Below are 18791 nucleotides of genomic sequence, written 5' to 3' on the forward strand. Positions count from 1 at the left end.
TCGGAGTCAGAGGCAGAGGTCATAATAATAATAATAATGATAATGGCATTTATTAAGCGCTTACTATGTGCAAAGCACTGTTCTAAGTGCTGGGGAGGTTACAAGGTGATCAGGTTGTCCCATAGGGGCTCACAGTCTTAATCCCCATTTCACAGATGAGGTGACTGAGGCACAGAGAAGTGACTTGCCCAAAGTCACACAGCTGACAATTGGCAGATCTGGGATTCGAACCCGTGACCTCTGACTCCAAAGTCCGTGCTCATTCCACTGAGCCACGCAGCTTCGTGGTCATGGGTTCCAATCCCAGGTCCATCACTGATCAGCTGTGTGACTTTGGGCAAGTCACTTAACTTCTCTGTGCCTCAGTTAACTCATCTGTAAATTGGGGATTAAGACTGAGCCCCATGTGGGACAACCTGATTCTCTTGTATCTACCCCAGCACTCAGAAAAGTGTTTGGCACATAAACATCACACTAACAAAACATGCCTATAGGCCTTCAGCACGCACAAACTGGTTCCATTTTTATAACAGCCACCATAGAGCAGCTGGGAAAGAAAAAAAGAATCTTTACCATGTCTGAACTGCAGGGATTATTGCAATACATTTTAAATCTGCTAATTGAATTTACCATGGTATCCAGTGTATTGAACCAAAATCAGCACTTCTGTGTTAAAAGATGTGACGAAGCTTATTGCAGATTGAATCAGTTATCAAATGAAGCAAAACAGTAGTACTGAGTTAATGGGGAAAATTTTAATTGATAATGAAAAATATACCTAGAGCTTAACAGCATGAATAAAGGGTCAATTTTATTATTAACATGGGCTACAATATTCTATTTCTCCATAAAGTCTTTCAGGAATACTAAACTTTTCCATTAGCAGATGAGATTAGGTCTTCAAGTTAAGCCACGGACTTCATTCCTATTAAATAATATACTTCAGGCCGCAGCACTCTATGATATTATTCCAATTAAATAACCCTTTTTTCCTCATTCAGCAGCTATTGAGTGAGGGAGATGCATTTCAAAATACCAGAAGCTTTTCTGGGTAGTGACTACCAACAAAGTAGAAACCAACTGGAGGAAGCTTAGTGATCATTTAACTTTCTTTAATTGAGAAAATGCATGTGTAAATGGAGGATCGAACAGAATTTTGAAAGCTCAGTGAATGACATCATAGATTTTCAGTGCTGACATCCTGTCCATGGCCTGATGCCCCAGAATGTAGTTATTCTCTTGGGTCCTCAAGAAGAGCAGTTAACTCTCCGTAATCAGAGGCTTGGTAAACTCACTATTTCAGCATTTGGCTTGCCCCATCTCATTCCCCCTTTTCTGACTGATGTTTTTGTCTTTTGGAAAGAGCGGCTAATTTGCCCTGAGTCCATGGGGAGTAAGACAGTCTGGAGGGATAAAGAAGTGGGAATAGCAAAAATGGAAGTCAGAATTCCAGGTACAGATGAGAACCTTACTGGAGGCAAAGACATACATCAATCAATTGGTGGTACTTATGGAGCACTAAGCATGTACTAAGCACTGTACTAAGCACTTGGGAAAGGATAATGCAATAGAGTCGATAGACATGGTACAGAGATGACAGCTTGCATGAGCACACCCATTGGAAACAAGCCTGCCCATTGTCTTGGAAATCATCTGGCTATTTTTAAAATTATTATTAATGGTATTTGTTAAGTGCTAGCCAATAGTCATCTGGCTATTTTAAAATTATTATTAATGGTAATTGTTAAGTGCTTAGGCAGGGAACATATCTATCAATTCTGTTAAGTTGAATTCTCCCAAGCACTTAATACAGAGCTTTGTAGACAGCAAGTGCTAAATAAATATGATTGATGGACGTGTAGGGCACTGTACTAAGCACTAGGGTAGATACAAGACAGTCACATTTGCCACAGTCCATATTTTACATGGGGTTCACAGTTGTAATCCCCATATCACAGATGAGGTAAATGAGGCACAGAGAACTTAAGTGATTTGACCAAGGTCACACAGCAGACAAGTGGCAGAGCAAGAATTAGAACCCAAGTCCTCTGACTCTCAGGCTCAGTCTCTTTCCACTAAATGAAGCTGCTTCTCATCTATGAACCTTACAACATGAGAGGGAAAAAAAAGGGAGCAGGAGACCCTTTTTAAAACCCTCTGTATTGTCATGAGGCTTCCCAGATCAGCAAAAGGATCAATGAGGAACATCCCCAGACTATAATACTAATTAAAATAAGGTTCTTACCTGATACATAATCCCAGGGCACTCCTGTTTTTAAAAGAACATCACCTTAAAACAGTTGTTTGTTTTCTAGGACACAGGAAAAATACACAGACTAAATCATTTTCATAGAAAAAAAATCATAGTAACTGACCCACTTTTACAATTTGGATATTAAAAATCAGTCTAATTTCCTAAAAGGAAGAACCATCCTTCCAAGCTCTGAGCCTCTGACCAATGTACCCTTCTTCTGTTAAATAGCCTATGACCTCCCAATGACTAAACCTCCTCCCCCCACAACAGGTGCAGAGTACTGTGGTGACAGCACACTGAGAATTTAGCTCTTCTGCATCTAATGGAAGATGCAGGGAAGAACTGAACCTCTGATGCTTTAGGGGAGAAACTTTACACAGGATTTCTCAGCTCACATCTCTCCCAAGATACCTTCTACTAAAAGTTGTCATGTCCTAGAGTGAGGTCAGAGAAGCAGAATGAGCTGGGCCTTCAATTCAGCCGGCTTGGCTACACTCCTCCAGAGGGAAGAACCAATGCTTTCTGGGAAATGCGCCAAGGTTTGTCTCTCCTGGCAAAGACAGGAGATTTTTCTACTCCAGCCTGGCATAAGCCAGGAAGGGGAATGAGGTATCTTTCCCTTCCACAACCCAACAAGTCAGTGGGGAGCACTCTGCTGGACTTAATGGCAGAATCAAACTGGACATATGTTCACTGATTACTGGTTTGGTTAAAGTTGACAGCTGTCATAGTAATAGAAACTTTCCTTCCATTTTATTATGTGCCATTTCACTCCTTTTACCCATAAATTCAGTAGAGATCTGCAGAGCCGTGTCAGTGTTAAGACCAAAAAATCCAGCTCAAATTGCCCCCAAATAAATCTGTCTGTTTTCATAAACTTGCTAATTCCCCCTGGTCTAGGCAGAAGAGTTACAATGCCCTAAAGCCCTTCTATCTTTTAGTGTAATTAAAATCCACAGAACAGTTCTTCAGTTCATCAACCTCAGCATCACTATGTACCTAGCTGACTCACAGAGAACTGATGATTTTGGATAATATTTCTCTAAAGAGAAGTCATTCATTTCAAAAGCACAACCTAGAGTAAATTCAATTTGCATCTTATGTGCTGTAAATATAAACACAACATTGAAAAGGCTTGCCTTGTTTATGGATTCATAAAGACATATTCACTAAACCTGCAAGTCTTGTGATTCATGCTTTTCACTTGGAAAGAAAAAAAGATACATTTGTTTATACTGCATGGTAGGATTCTGCCCCTTGTTTTTTCTCTTCATTATTAGCAGCTGAGACAGCCTCCAGCATTCAAATATGAATCTTAAGGACAAGAAAAATGATTATCTAAAAACTAACTCAAAGGAGCATCACAGAGAGATTAAATAGATTTTTTAGGTAAGGAATAGATAAGATGAAAACTGTGCAATAAATGTATGGATAAAATAATAGATAACGGACAAATGGCAGAGAAAAGGATAGGAAAAAGTATGAAAGAGAAGCAGGAGAAAGTGAGACATGAAAGTAGAGAGACAAAGATACATATGCGAGAAAAAAATATGAATGGCTGTATAATATACGAAGGTGAAGCAAGATGAAAGCAATAGACTCTTACTGACAGTCTGCTTGGGGAAAACATGTCTTTTGACTCCACATAGAGCAGTATGGCCTAGTGAATAGAGCAGGTGCCTGGGAGTCAGAAGTATGTGGGTTCTAGTCCTGGCACTGCCACTTGTCTGCCGTGTGACCTTGGACAAGTCACTTCCCTTCTCTGTGTTTCAGTTACCTCATTTGTAAAATGGGGATTCTGACTGAGCCCCATGTGGGAAATGGTCTGTGTCCAATCTGATCACCTTGTATCTATCCTAGTGCTTAAAATAGTGCCTGGCACCTAGTAAGCGCTTAATAAATACTATGAAAAGTCCATATGGGAGAAACTAATCCCAACCTTTCTGGCAATTATTCCAGGGCAGAAAAGGAAAAAATTTTAACCCCTTGACTGTAAGCTCATTGAGGGCAAGGGTCATGTCTAACACTTGCATTCTTCCAAGAGTTAGAGTAAAAAAAAAAAAAAATCAATAAATACTATTGATTTATGGATTGACAGTCCTACATATCCTCAGATCCTCCTCAAGGAACATGACTGCTGATTGGCCATTATTTATTTGGTGCATTCTAGGGCTCAGCCAGACAATTTTCAGAGCCCGGGAAAGCTGCTATTGAAGTGAAGGGAACAGCGGTGAACCTACAGAACCTCAAGGAATCAGCTTGTAATCAAATCAATGAATTGCATTTATTTAGCACTTACTGTGGACAGGGCACTGTACTTGGGGGAGTGCAACACGAAAGTATAACAGACACAGTCCCTGCCCACTACAAGCATACAGTCTAGAGGGGGAGCTTGGTTATTGGGAAGACCTTCCCCACCAATATTGCCAAACTAAAGTTATTTACAAGTCTTCAGTCCAATAAATGAAACAACCCTTTCCATAGAGCTTCAGAAAAACAGATTTTAGATACTATTAGCCAGTTAAAACAAAACCAATAATAATAATTTTGGTATTTAATAAGTGCTTACTATGTGTCAGGCACTGTACTAAGTGCTGCAGTGGATACAAGCAAATCAGGTTGGACACAGTCCCTGTTCTATGTGGAGCTCACAGTCTCAATCCCCATTTTACTGATGAGGTAACTGAGGACCAGAGAAGTGAAGTGACTTGCCGAAGATCACACAACAGACAAGTGGTGGACCTGGAATAAGAACCCATGACCTTCTTGCTCCTAGGCCCGTGCTCTATCCACTACTCCATAGTTGCACATCTCACTTGCACTGTTTTGAAAACAAGACAGCTTTTGTTTGGGCCATTCAGAAACCTGCTGAAGCTGTTTCTGACATAGTAAGTGCTTAACAAATACAATAATCACTACTATTACCTCTTCTGAAATGCATTCTAGAATCTACCATGTGGCATTTTAGAATTAAAATCACTCAATTGTCTTAATCAGCTACTGTTGAATGGGTAATTTCAATTCATGAAAGATGGCATAGTTTGATCACATGGCTACAGGGTTTGGTGAAAATGGTCAGAATTAATATTTCTCACTAAGTTGTGGATCAGAGCAGTAATTCAGCTGCTCGCTTGCACAATTTTCAAATATAAATAGATACTGTGTGGGTAAAGAATGACTCACCATGAAAGAAATACAGGTTTATCATAATCATTATCAGAAGGTCAGTGTGAAACGCGATATGGTCTAGTGAAAAGACCATTGGCCTGGGAGTTAGAGGACCTAGGTTCTAATACTGGTTTCCAGCAATTAGTCTACGTGACAAAAACAGTCACTTCTCTGTGCCTGTTTCCTCATCTGCAAAATGAGAATTTAAACACCACATTCTCTTTCCTACTTGGACTGCGGACTTCATGTGGAACAGGGACTGTCTGACCTGATGACGATGATGATAATAATAATAATAATGATAATAATGGCATTTGTTGAGAGCTTACTATGTGCAAAGCACTATTCTAAGCACTGGGGAGGATACAAGGTGATTAGGTTGTCCCACGTGGGGCTCACAGTCAATCCCCATTTTACAGATGGGGTAACTGTGGCACAGAGAAGTTAAGTGACTTGCCCAAACTCACACAGCTGACCCAGTTCTTAGTACAGCATTTGGCACTTAGTAGCTGCTTAACTAATAATAATTATAATCAATAGCAGGATTGATTGAGCATCTTGCTTTGTGCATACCAGTCTAAGTTCTTGGGAGAGCACAATTCAGCAATGAACAGACATTCCCTGCCCAAAACAAATTTACACAACTCTCTAAGCATTCAAATGAATTATAAACAAAGTGGTGTACACTGTTTCTGACCATAAGGAGCTTACAATACAATGGTCATATCTGCTGCAAATGAATAAACTATAATGAAGCATTCAGATATATGATTGTTAAAAGTTTAATCAAATGGATATTATATAGACTTGCATGGTACAGTTTCTAAGTAGGTGTGTGTTGAAACAGGAGTTTACTTTTGTGATTAGAAACCAGAAAAAAAAAATGTGTATTATTGGTCTAAGATACTTTAAAATTCAAGAGAGCTGCTTGTCCAAAGATTAATGTTGAAACTTGAGGTGGAGGAAAGCTAATTTGCCAACATCTTCAAAGGAAGGATATTTATGTGCAGACTTCTAGAAACAATTTCTCCCTTCACTAAGAGAGTCTTTGGATAAAAGGGCACCACTAAACAATATCATCATATCTGATTCAGGCACTTGTGTGTAATATTCAGTCCTAAAGCACCAAACGATGTGGCATAGATTCTAAAATGAATTTCAGAAGAGGTAATAGTAGTAATTGTGGTATTTGTTAAGCACTTGCTGTATGTCAAGCACCATCTTACGTAGATTCAAAGTAAGCAGGTCCCACATGGGGTTCAGAGTTTAAGTAAGAAGGAGATCAGATACTGAATCTCTGTTTTGCACATGAGGGAACTGAGGCACAGAGAAGTTAAGAGACTTGTCCAAGGTCACACAGCAGGTAAGTGGGAGAGTCAGGATTAGAACCCAGGCCCTCTCATTCCCAGATCTGCACTTTTCCACCAGGTCACACCTACTGACTTGGCTACTTTAAGTCCTGTGGTTTCCAGTTAAGATGACCAAATTTAAATGAATGACAATCCATTTATAAAACAAAAATTGTGTGCTGATTAATATGATACTAATAATAGTGGTATTTGTTCAGAACATACTATTTGCCAGGCACTGTCCTAAGCACTGGGATGGATAAAACCAAATTGGGTGGGACTCAGTTCCTATCCCATGAGGGGCTCACAGTCTCAATCCCCATTTTACATATGAGGGAACTGAGGCACAGAGAAATAAATTGACTTGTCAAAGATCATGAAGGAGACAAGTGGTGGAGCTGGGATTAGAACCCATGACCTTCTCATTCTTGGGCCCATGCTCTAACCATTACACCGTACTGCTGCTCCCTTATTCTCTACACTGAAATAGAACACAAGTCAAGGAATTCATATCTGACAATCACTCTGACCTTCAAAGCCTTATTAATAATAATGATGGCATTTGCTAAGCTCTTACTATATGCCAAGCACTGTTCTAACACTTGGGAGGATGCAAGGTAATCAGGGTGTCCCACATGCGGCTTACAGTCTTAATCCCCATTTTCCAGATGAGGTAAATGAGGCACAGAGAAGTAAAATTATTATTAAAGCCCATCTCCAAGAGGCCTTCCCCTACTAAGCCCTCATTTCCACTTCTCCCTCCCTTCTGTGTCACCCTTGCCCTTGGTTTTATACCCTTTATTCACCCCTGCCTCAGCCTCACAGCACTTACATATAAAACCATAATTTATTCATTTGTGTAAATGTAGGTCCCCCCTTCTAGACTGTAAACTCATCGTGGGCAGGGATCATGCCTACCCATCTAATATACTGTACTCTCTCAATGGCCTAGTTCAGTGCTCTGCAAACAGAAGGCACTCAGATATGACTGACTGATTGACTGGAATAAAACTTGTGATATTCTTTTCTTCCCATTCCCATGTGGGCAGGGACTGTGTCTGTTATATTTTCATACTGTACTCTCCTAAGGGCTTAGTACAAGGAGATCAGTCATCAGAAAGTTCTGCCATACATCCTGCCACTCCTGTCAGAGGCAGAATACGGAGCTGGGTGTACCATCGCACTGACTAAAAATAGCACTGCCTATGGTCTTATGAAGTTTTAGGAGAAAGGAGGAAGTGAGGAATATCCACTTAAGGATGCCAAATTTGTCATGGGAATATCATCTTGGTGTCTAATCTATTCTTTTCCTTCCACTTCAAAGACCACCTGGCTGATGGTGTAATTTCATCAGTAATAATAATAATAATAATAATGGTATTTGTTAAGTACTTACTATGTGCCAGGCACTGTTCTAAGCTCTGGGGTAGATACAAGATGATTGACTTGGACACAGTCCATGTCTCACATAGGGCTCAGTCTTAATCCCACTTTACAGATGAGGGAACTGAAGTCCAGAGAAGTTAAGTGACTTGCCCAAGGTCACACAGCAGACAAATGGCAAAAGTGGATTAGAACACATGACCTTCCGACTCCCAAGCCTATGCTCTATCTACTAAGCCATCCTGTTTCTCAGTAAGTTTGGGCATTACCAGTAGGACCATTGTATGAGTGATGATCCCTTCCTTATCTTATGATGCATGTAAGATGCCTATTCGTGCACTGTTGCCTTTTTCCCCCAAGTGTTTTCATTTTCCTATCTCAGGCTTAAGGTCAAGACCATATCCCACTTCTTGTGCCTCTCGAAACTGACCCATCATCTGTGGCAGCCTCTCAAATACTGTGCAAGAGGGACAAGGAAGGAAGTAAAGAGAAGGTCTTTTCTACTGTAAAAATCTAAAAATTGAGACAGTACTATTTCCTACTTTTCTTTCACTATGAAGACTTTTGAACTGACCACTACAAGCTTGCTGATAAGACAGCACCATTAACAGAAAGCACCAGTTTCATTTTATTGGTAATTCATAAAATGAGTTGTTTAAAATCTCATTTAAATTGCCAGGTTTTATTGACTAAAGTGCTTTGATTTTTTTCAGGATCACACTAAATACTCCTTGCTTTCCAATAGTTATTGGCAAGAATTTAATTTGCAGCCATTCTGATGAGTAACCTTAATATGGATAGTAATAGTGTATTAAATTTGGGTATTAAAAGGGCAAGGTGCCAAAGTATCTTGGCCATTTATCATTCCCCCACCCCCCCCCCCCACTTTCCTTTCTCCAATTAAAATGACAAATAGTCCAAAGAACAGTATAGATTTGTAAGTTCTTTGTGGGCTGGAAATGTGTCTACCAACTCTGTTGTATTGTACTCTCTCATATAATAATAATAATAATAATTATAGTATTTAAGTGCTTACTATGTGCTAAGCACTGTTCTAAGTGCTGGGGTAGATACAAGTTAAGCAGGTTGGCCCACGTGGGGCTCACAGTCTTAATCCCCATTTTATGGATGAGGTAACAGGCACAGAGAAGTTAAGTGACTTGCCCAAAGTCACACAGCAGACAAGTGGCAGAGCTGGGATTAGAACCTACAACCTCTCCCACGCCCGGGCTCTTTCCACTAAGCCACACTTCTTCTCATGTGCTAGTACAGTGCTCTGCACACAGTATGCACTTAATACCATTGATTGATTTACAATTTACTTGTGACACCAACCCAGAAGTTTGTTTAAAGTTGTGTTAACCTCCTTGAAATAATCTGTTATCTTCTGGAGACAGTGTCACAAAGGTAGAAAGATAACAGCCTATTAGAGAAATCTGATATCACATTTCATTATCCCTACAGGAAAAGGCAACATCAAACAATCTTCTTAGAGGTAGAAGATTGGAATAATGTCATAATATTAGCACAATCAACCCAGATCTCAGATAACACTACTGTGAAAACGCATGAATGATCCTAGCTTCCTTTTCTTGACATAATAGGGTTTTAAGAATTATTACTTCTAAGCAACTGGGTATTTGTCTGGCCTTTGTCTTTCTAAGGAAAAAGAAAATACTCTGAATCCATCACCTAGAAATGATATTTTTGAAACAACCATTTTTCATTTGAAATCTGTCCTGTTTGGTTTAGTTCTTGACATAAAGACAGTTCCCATGTTATAATTGCTTGAAGCTGTTCAGATTTCTAAAACAGGATTATCCTATCCTTAATAACCTGTATTTAGAGCTTTGAAGAAAAAAAAAATGAGTTCTCAGTAATTCTATCTTTATAAACAGGTTGGATCAAATTTAGTCAAATGACTAAATTCACAAAATGGAATTGACTTTATGCATGGAAATGTCTGCTGGCCTTGAACTAGTCTTTTCAGTTATATAAATTGGTGAGGTGTGTGTTTTTGTGTATATATATATATATATATATATATACATATATATATATATATATATATATATATATATGAACAACATGTACTTCCCAAGCACTTAGTACAGTGCTCTGCACACAGTAAGCGCTCAATAAATACGATTGATGCTGATGATGATTATGAACAAACATATATATGGATATATACATATATGTGGATATATATACACACATACATATGTTTGTATACACATCACAAATACACGCAAAATGCACACTTCTCTAACCTTGGTTTCACTGACATTGTCCTCTCCTCTTCTATTACCTCTCTGGCCCACATTTAGCCTCTTTCTACTGGTTCATTCTCATCCTCTCACTCTCTACCTATGGGTGTTCCTCTAAGCTCTGTTTTGGATACCATTTTCTTCTCAATCAATGGTATTTATTGAGGACTTAATGTGTGCAGAGCCCTGTACTAAACACATGGGAGAATGCAATAGAGTTGGAAGGCATGATCCTTGTTCACAAAGAGCTGTTCACAGCTTCTAGACTGTGAGCCCATTGTTGGGTAGGGACCGTCTCTATATGTTGCTGACTTGTACTTCCCAAGCTCTTAGTACAGTGCTCGGCATACAGTAAGTGCTCAGAGAAGCAGTGTGGCTCAGTGGAAAGAGCACAGGCTTGGGAGCCAGAGGTCATGGGTTCAAATCCCTGCTCTGCTGCTTCTCAGCTGAGTGACTTTGGGCAAGTCACTTAACTTCTCTGTGCCTCAGTTACCTCATCTGTAAAATGAGGATTAAGACTGCACCCCACATGGGACAACCTGATCACCATGTATCCTCCCCAGAACATAGAACAGTGCTTCGCACATAGTAAGCGCTTAATACCATAAAAATTAAAATAAATAAATATTATGATTGAATGAATGAAAGAGCTCAATTTATACTCATTCCCTTGGGGATTTCATCAACTCCAATGGCTTCAACTCCCACTCTGTGCAGATGAATCTTTAGTTATACTGCTAGCCCTGACCTCTCTCTTCACAATTTCACATCTCCTACTGACTCCAGTATATCCGTACCTGGATTACCCATAGTCACATCAAGCTCAACATATCCAAGCGTGAAATTGTCATCTTCTCTCCAAAATTCTCCTCTTCACAAAGAGGCTTAGTTGATAATAAATCCTGCCTGTTTTTACCCCAAAATATTTTCAGAATCTGCCCCTTCTTGTTACTGCAAATGGCCACCATACTGGTTCAGACTCTGGTTATATTTCTGTTTGACTAGATCATTAGCCCTCTCACTGGTCTCCCTGTCTCCAGTCTCTCCCCTCTCCAGTCTATACATCACTTAATCAATCAATTGTACTTGAGCACTTACTCTGTGCAAAGCTCTGTACGAAACACTTGGGCGAGTACAATACAACAATAAAACAGAATCCCTGCCCACAATGAGCTTACAGTCTCAAGGGGGAGAAGACATTAATATAAATAAATTACAAATATGCAAATGTTGTTGGGGCTGGGTGGGGAGTGAATAAAGGGAGCCAGTCAGGGTGATACACAAGGGAATGGGAGAAAAGGAAATGAGGGTTTATTCAGGTGAGGTCTCTTGGAGGAGATATCTCTTCAAAAAGGCTTTGAAGGTGGGAGAGTAATTCTCTGTCATATGAAAACTGAGGGCATTCCAGGACAGAGGCAGGATGTGGGAAAAAGGTCAATGGTGAGAACCATTGGACGTTCTTGAGGAGTGGAGAAACATGGATTGAATGTTTTATAGAAATATGATCTGGGCAACAGATTGAAGTCTATAGTGGAGTGGCAAGAGAGGCTGCAGGGAGGTCAGCAAGGAGATTGATGCAGTAATCAAAATGGGACAGGATAATTGCTTGGATTACATGATAGCAATTTGGATGGAGAAGAAAGGGTGGATTTTAGTGATGCTGTGAAGGTTCTGAAGGTTGAACTGACAGGATTTAGTGAAAGACAATATGTGGATTGAATGTCTGATGTGTGACCTTGGTCAAGTTGCTTCACTTCTTTGTTCCTCAGTTACTTCATCTGTAAAACAGGGATTAAGACTGTGAGCCCCATGTAGGATGTGGACTATGTCCAACTTGATTTGCTTGTGTCTACCCCACGGCTTTGCACAGTGCCTCGCACATAGTAAGTGCTTAAATACCATGAAAAAAAAAGAATGAGAGAGGAGTCAAGGATAAAGCTAAGGTTGTGGACTTATGAGACAGAAAGGATGGTAGTACTATCTTGAGTGGTGGGAGAGTCATGGAAGAACAGGGTTTGGGTAGAAAGATAAGTTCAGTTTGGAAATGCTAAATTTGAGGTGGTGGCAGGACATCCAAGTAGAGATACCTTGAGGGTAGGAGGAAATTTGAGAGGGGCGGGGGAGAGGGAAATATTGATCAAGGCTGGAGATGTAGATTTGGGAATCATCTGCATAGAGGTGGGAGTTGAAGCCTTGGGAGCAAATGAGCAAACTACACTGTCAACATTATCTTTCTAAATTATTCTACACAAATCTCACTTCTCAAAATCCTCCATTAGATACCTATTCCTCTCTGCATCAAGCAGAAATGTCTAATCATTTCACTGTAGGATCCTCAATCAACTCTTTCCCTGCTCTGTACCCACCCTCCTATCCTACTACACACTAGCTCCAACTCTTTGTTTCTCTAATTCTAACCTATTCACTTTTCCTCCTTTCTCTCTCTCCTATCACCAACCTCCTACTCGCATCCTCCATCCTCTCTGGTACTGATTCCCTCTTCAAACCTAACAGACCACATTTTTCCCCCCATCTTCAAAGTCTTTCTTTAATCACATCTCTTCCAGGGAGCCTTCCTGTTTTATCTTTATAATTCCTGTTATTACAAGGTTAATAAGAGAGCTGTTCCCAAGTTGACTCCCAGACAACAGTATTTACTATGCCTAGATGCAACACCTCCCCTTCACAAAATCAACTTACTTAGGATACCTCCATTTCCCCATACCTCTCACCCTGGGAGGCTGGGATTCAGGTTTGGGATTCATATAGGCTATGAGAAGCAGTGTGGCTCAGTGGAAAGAGCACGGGCTTTGGAGTCAGAGTTCATGGATTCAAATCCAAGCTCCACCAATTGTCAGCTGTGTGATTTAGGGTAAGTCACTTAACTTCTCTGTGCCTCAGTTACCTCATCTGCAAAATGGGGATTAAGACTGAGCTGCCCGTGGGCCAACCTCATCACCTTGTAACCTCCCCAGTGCTTAGAACAGTGCTTTGCACATAGTTAATCGTTTAATAAATGCCATTATTATTATTATATTCCCTTGGTCAGGAAGCATCCTCTTGGTTAGGAGTGACCAGTGGTTAAGCGCTTAGTACAGTGCTCTGCACACAGTAAGCGCTCAATAAATACGATTGATTGATTAAGAGGAGCCTCCTTTTTGAGGGCAGCAAATAAAGTCACTTGACTGTGGACCCTTGCAGGAGAAATGCATCCTTGGCTTTTGGAAGCAAAAGCCTATCGAAAAAGCAGACATCAGTTCATTTGCCAGCAAGGTATTGATGGTGCATAAGATGATGATATTGAAGCAATGCTTAACAATCTGCAGATGATACTAAATTAAGTGGCATGGCAAATAATGAGAACAGTGTATTCATATACGTAAAGCCTTCAGCCGTTTAATTACCTAGCTGGACTAACATGATAAATGCACCTGGATGCAGATCAATGTTAAATAATGATTTCTGGAACAAAGAATTCATAGAAGGAGGATTTAGTAAACAGAAGGTGGTTTGCAATACAAAGCAGGTGTCCATGCTGGATTTACTGCATTGTACTGAAACAGCTAAACATTAATGGCATATTGAACTTCATCGAAAAGGAAAAGAAACTGTTATTTCTTCCATGTAAATTAGGCATTTTAAGAGATTATATACTCTGAGATCACTAGAAAACTATTTAGTGGCCTACTACTGGCCAGAAATAATTAAGTTAATTTACATTGAGGATTAATTCCCCCCACACAATCTGGCCTGTTGTACATTAGTCTAGAGAGAAAATAAATCATAATGAAAGTCTACTGGCCCCCCAGTAATCGATTCATTACTCCTCGTGGTCCACCTCCCAACCTCCAACTTCAGTCTATACTTCATTCTGCTGCCCAGATTATCTTTCTACAGAAACGCTCTCGGCATGTCACCCCCCTCCTCAAAAATCTCCAGTGGTGGCCTAGCAACCTCCGTATCAAGCAAAATCTCCTCACTATTGGCTTCAGAGCTCTCCATCACCTTGCCCCTTCTTACCTCTCCTCTCTTCTCTCCTCCTACATTCCAGCCCACACACTCCACTCCTGTGGTGCTAGCCTTCTCACTGTGCCTTGTTCTCACCTTTCCTGCCATCAACCACTGGCCCATGTCCTACCTCTAGCCTGGAACACCCTCCCTCCTCAAATCTGCCAAACAATCACACTTTCCTCCCTTCAAAGCCTACTGAAGGCACACCTCAAGGAGGCCTTCCCCGATTAAGCCCCCCTTTTCCTCTGTTCCCCAACTCCCCATTGCCCAGACTCTCTCCTTTCGCTCTATTCCCTTCCCCTCTCCAATTGTGTATATATGTACATATTTATAATTCTGTTCATTTTATTAATGATGTATATATATCTAATTCTATTTATTTATATTAATTCTATTGATAACTGTTTACTTGTTTTGATGTCTGTCTCCCCCCTTCTAGATTGTGAGCCCGTTGTGGGCAGGGACTGTCTGCTTTGTACTTTCCAAGCAGTTTGTAGTGCTCTGCACACAATAAGCATTCAATAAATACAATTGAATGAATGAACACTGTACAAGGGTATATGTCCTGCCTGCATTCAAGGGCCTGAATCTATGGGATATTAGAATACAAAGAGATAAGGACTCTAGAAATAATAATGATGGCATTTGTTAAGTGCTTACTATATGCAAAGCACTGTTCTAAGTGCTGGGGGGATACAAGGTGATCAGGTTGTCCCATGTAGGGCTCACAGTCAATCCTCATTTTACAGATGAGGTAACTGAGGCTCAGAGAAGTTAAGTGACTTGCCCAAGGTCACACAGCAGACGTGGCAAAGCTGGGATTCGAACCCATGACCTCTGACTCCAAAGCCCAGGCTCTCTCCACTGAGCCACTCTGCTTCTCAGGGAAAGAGGTGGGGAGTGCTTCAAAATCTCTCTGGAAGCTATCAGATTTTAGAATGTGAATAACTGGTTACCCAGTTCAGTGCCCTGCCATGTTGATAGGTTGTTGACTTGACTAAATGACAGGTTGACTGACAGTTCTTCATGCCAGTTTCTTGAAATTGGAGTTGCTTGTTTCATTTTCTCTCTCCCCACTTCTTTAAGTACCTATTATTCAGTTTTACTTTCTTATCAATGCCTATTATAGCAGAATCACATTTCTGGTTTCTCCATTATTTTTTGATGCTCTTTTTGTAGGGGAGGGTGTATTATTTTTGTATTTCATTTTGTTTTTCCAGTGTTTTTGCAAGAAAGTAGAAAAGACCCCCTCAACCCTTTCTATGCTCAATATAAGTACTATACTCCACAATGACTTATGAAGTTGGTCCTGTGGCTGCTAGCTGTATACACTATCTTTGCCAGCCATTTCTAACTAGTGGAAAGAGTATAGGCCTGAGAATCAGAGGATCTGGGTTCTGGTTGTCACAAGCCTGCAATGTGAATGAGCAAGTCACTTAAAAGTATCCATGCTGGTTTTCCTCATCAGCAAAATGTAATACCTTCTCTCACTTCTACTTAGAATGTGAGCCCCCTGGGGACAGGAACTGTGCCCAACCAGATTATCTTGTATCTTCCCCAGTGCTTAGTACAGTAATTGATACATAGTATGTGCTTAACCAAAGCAATGTTGTTATTATTACATTCTGTGGGGGAAAGGGGACTTGACCTAGTCAAGAGGTCACAGGCCTGGGAGTCAGAAGGACTTGGATTCTAATCCCAGATCCATCACTTTTCTGCTGTGTGACTGTAAACAAGACACTTAACTTCTCTGTGTTTGTTACCTCATCTGGAAAATGCAGATTGAGATTGTGAGCCCCATGTAGAGGCTGCAACAGATCTGATTGGCATATATCTACCCCAGTGCTTTGCACAGTGCCTGGCACAGAGTAATCACGTAAATACCGTTAAGAAAGGAGAAGGGGAGAGATTGGATAGTTCAGCAGTTCTCATCACTGTCATTGCATATACAAATCAAGAGCATGTAGTGTATATAATTTTCCTCTCCACAACCTTATGCTGAAAAATCACATAAAGCATAGGTGGTCCCATCTGGTCACCCGCTGATGACTCGTACCAAGAGAAATGACTTGGATCTGAACATTGTTTTAAAAGCCCTATCCTTCCCACCAAGAGTAAGTGAGTTTCAAAAGGGAGCCACATTCTACTGCCTGCAAAGAAGGGACAGGGACAGGCTTACGGAAGGGAGAAGGATGAAATTCCCTCATCCTTCAAAGCATAAGCACTCCCATCCAATGAGGGTGATGACATATAGTCAGTCCTTGGCTTCCTGAACATGCATCCCATCTTGAGAAGCAGTGTGGCTCTGTGGAAAGAGCACAGGCTTTGGAGTCAGAGGTCATGGGTTTGAATCCCAGCTCCACCAATTGTCAGCTGTGTAACTTTGGGCAAATCACTTAACTTCTCTGTGCCTCAGTTACCTCATCTGTAAAATGGGGATTAAGAGTGTGAGCGCCCCCAGGACAACCTGATCACCTTGTAACCTCCCCAGTGCTTAGAACAGAACTTTGCACATAGTAAGTGCTTAATAAATGTCATCATTATTATTATTATAACACATCAGTTTCACCTGAATGTCAGCAGCCTCTTTCATGGCACTAGCTCCATTATCTGCTTCAGGTTGGTATTTCATTCGACCCTGAAAGGATATGCATGGAAGCCCCAGGGAACTGGGGAAACAATGTTACAAATCACATTAGAGGGGAAAGGGAGGAAAGTTTAATGAAGTCCCTGGGGAGTAGTAGCATGAAAGGCCAGTGTTACAAAATGGGTGAGGATTATTTGAACCCCAGGCAGAGCTGAGGTGCCTGAAGGTAGTCCAAGATCTGGGCATGCTCAGGCCAACAGGAACTTCAAGAGCAATTTGAACAAAATCCTCCAGCTCACTCCTTGCATGCCAATTTCGAAGCAGGAGAACAAATTTTTTTCTATTTGTTGCTGCCCAAGCATGCTACCTATTGGGCATTCATCCAGCACTTTATAGTTTCAAAATGCTTTATGACCATTTTCATTCATTATTCATGAAAAGGCAGTGCTAGTTTGGTGGTTGGAGGCTATTAGCAAAGTCAAGTTACTAAAAAGAGTTTATCTGACAAGTTTTGGGTTTTTTCAGGGCTTTTTTTATTGCTTAGCATCCTTTTTTCCTTTCTCTCCCAATAGAAGCATCTGGCCCTTAAACCCAAGACAGAAACTCAATCCTAATACACCCAATTGGCTCTGTTGCTGAGTTTTCTCCAAGAACAGCTTGCTCTTGATGACCATATGTGCTTCAGTACCTGACAATAAAATCTGGAGAGTCAGGCTGTTTCTATTCCTTAGTTTAAAAATAATCATTTTAAAATGAATTCCATCTAGACAACATTTACATCTGTCATGCTACACATTTAACTGCAGATTTAAAAATGCCTCTGGAACCTCAACTCCTCAGACTAGAAAGGTTTTTGAGAGATCAGCTAGTCTATTCTCCTGTCCCCAGTAAGATCTATGCATAAGCTTACACCATAAGAATATCAAGCAGAAGCAGTGCTGCCTAGTGGAAAGAGCAGAGGCATGGGAGCCCATGGACCTGGGTTCTAATCCCAGCTTTCCTACTGTCTGCTCTATGATCTTGGGCAAGTCACTTCACTTTTCTGTGTCTCAGTTTTCTCATCTGAGAAATGGGGTTTAAATCATACACCCTCCTAGACTGTGGAGCCCCATGTGAGATAAGTATTATGCCCAATCTGATCATCTATCTACCTCAGCTTAGTACAATGCTTGGCACAAAAAGCGCTTATCAAGTACCTTAACAACAGGAATGTTGTCAAACCCTATATTGTGTGGGTGGGTGAAGAAAGAGGGGGGAGGTCTGAGAAGGAGAGCAGAAGAATTAATGCAATTATGCATAGTATTTCAGGATTCTAGTGATAGTACATTCATTTCCACATGCAGCATTGGCTGATAGGGTAGCATTATCCCTGCATTAGCCTTCCCATCCAGTCCTCTCCCCAACCCAATTCCACTCCAGACATCCATCTCCAGTCTCCCATCCACTCTGCTTTAAAAATCCAAATGTCACACCCAGAATGAGCTTGCAAGGTTGAGTGTTTTACACAAATGACCAGTTTTATCCCCAGTGTAAATTTTTGACTCTTGTCTGACAAGCCTTTCTATTTCAATTCTTGCTGCCTCGAAGACATGATATCAACTCTTGATAAGAAGGTCTGAGCACTAAGCAAGCTATGTAAGAGTCAGTTCTAGTGCCTTGGTCCTAGTGGACAATCAAACAGTTGTTTGAGGACTAATTCCTTCCTCATAAATGTTGCTTCATAAGTCATGATAGACTGCCCCCTGAAACCAAGTACTGGGGATAGAAAA

Source organism: Tachyglossus aculeatus, chromosome 3 (assembly GCF_015852505.1).
Source record: "Tachyglossus aculeatus isolate mTacAcu1 chromosome 3, mTacAcu1.pri, whole genome shotgun sequence".
NCBI classification, from domain to species: Eukaryota; Metazoa; Chordata; class Mammalia; order Monotremata; family Tachyglossidae; genus Tachyglossus; species Tachyglossus aculeatus.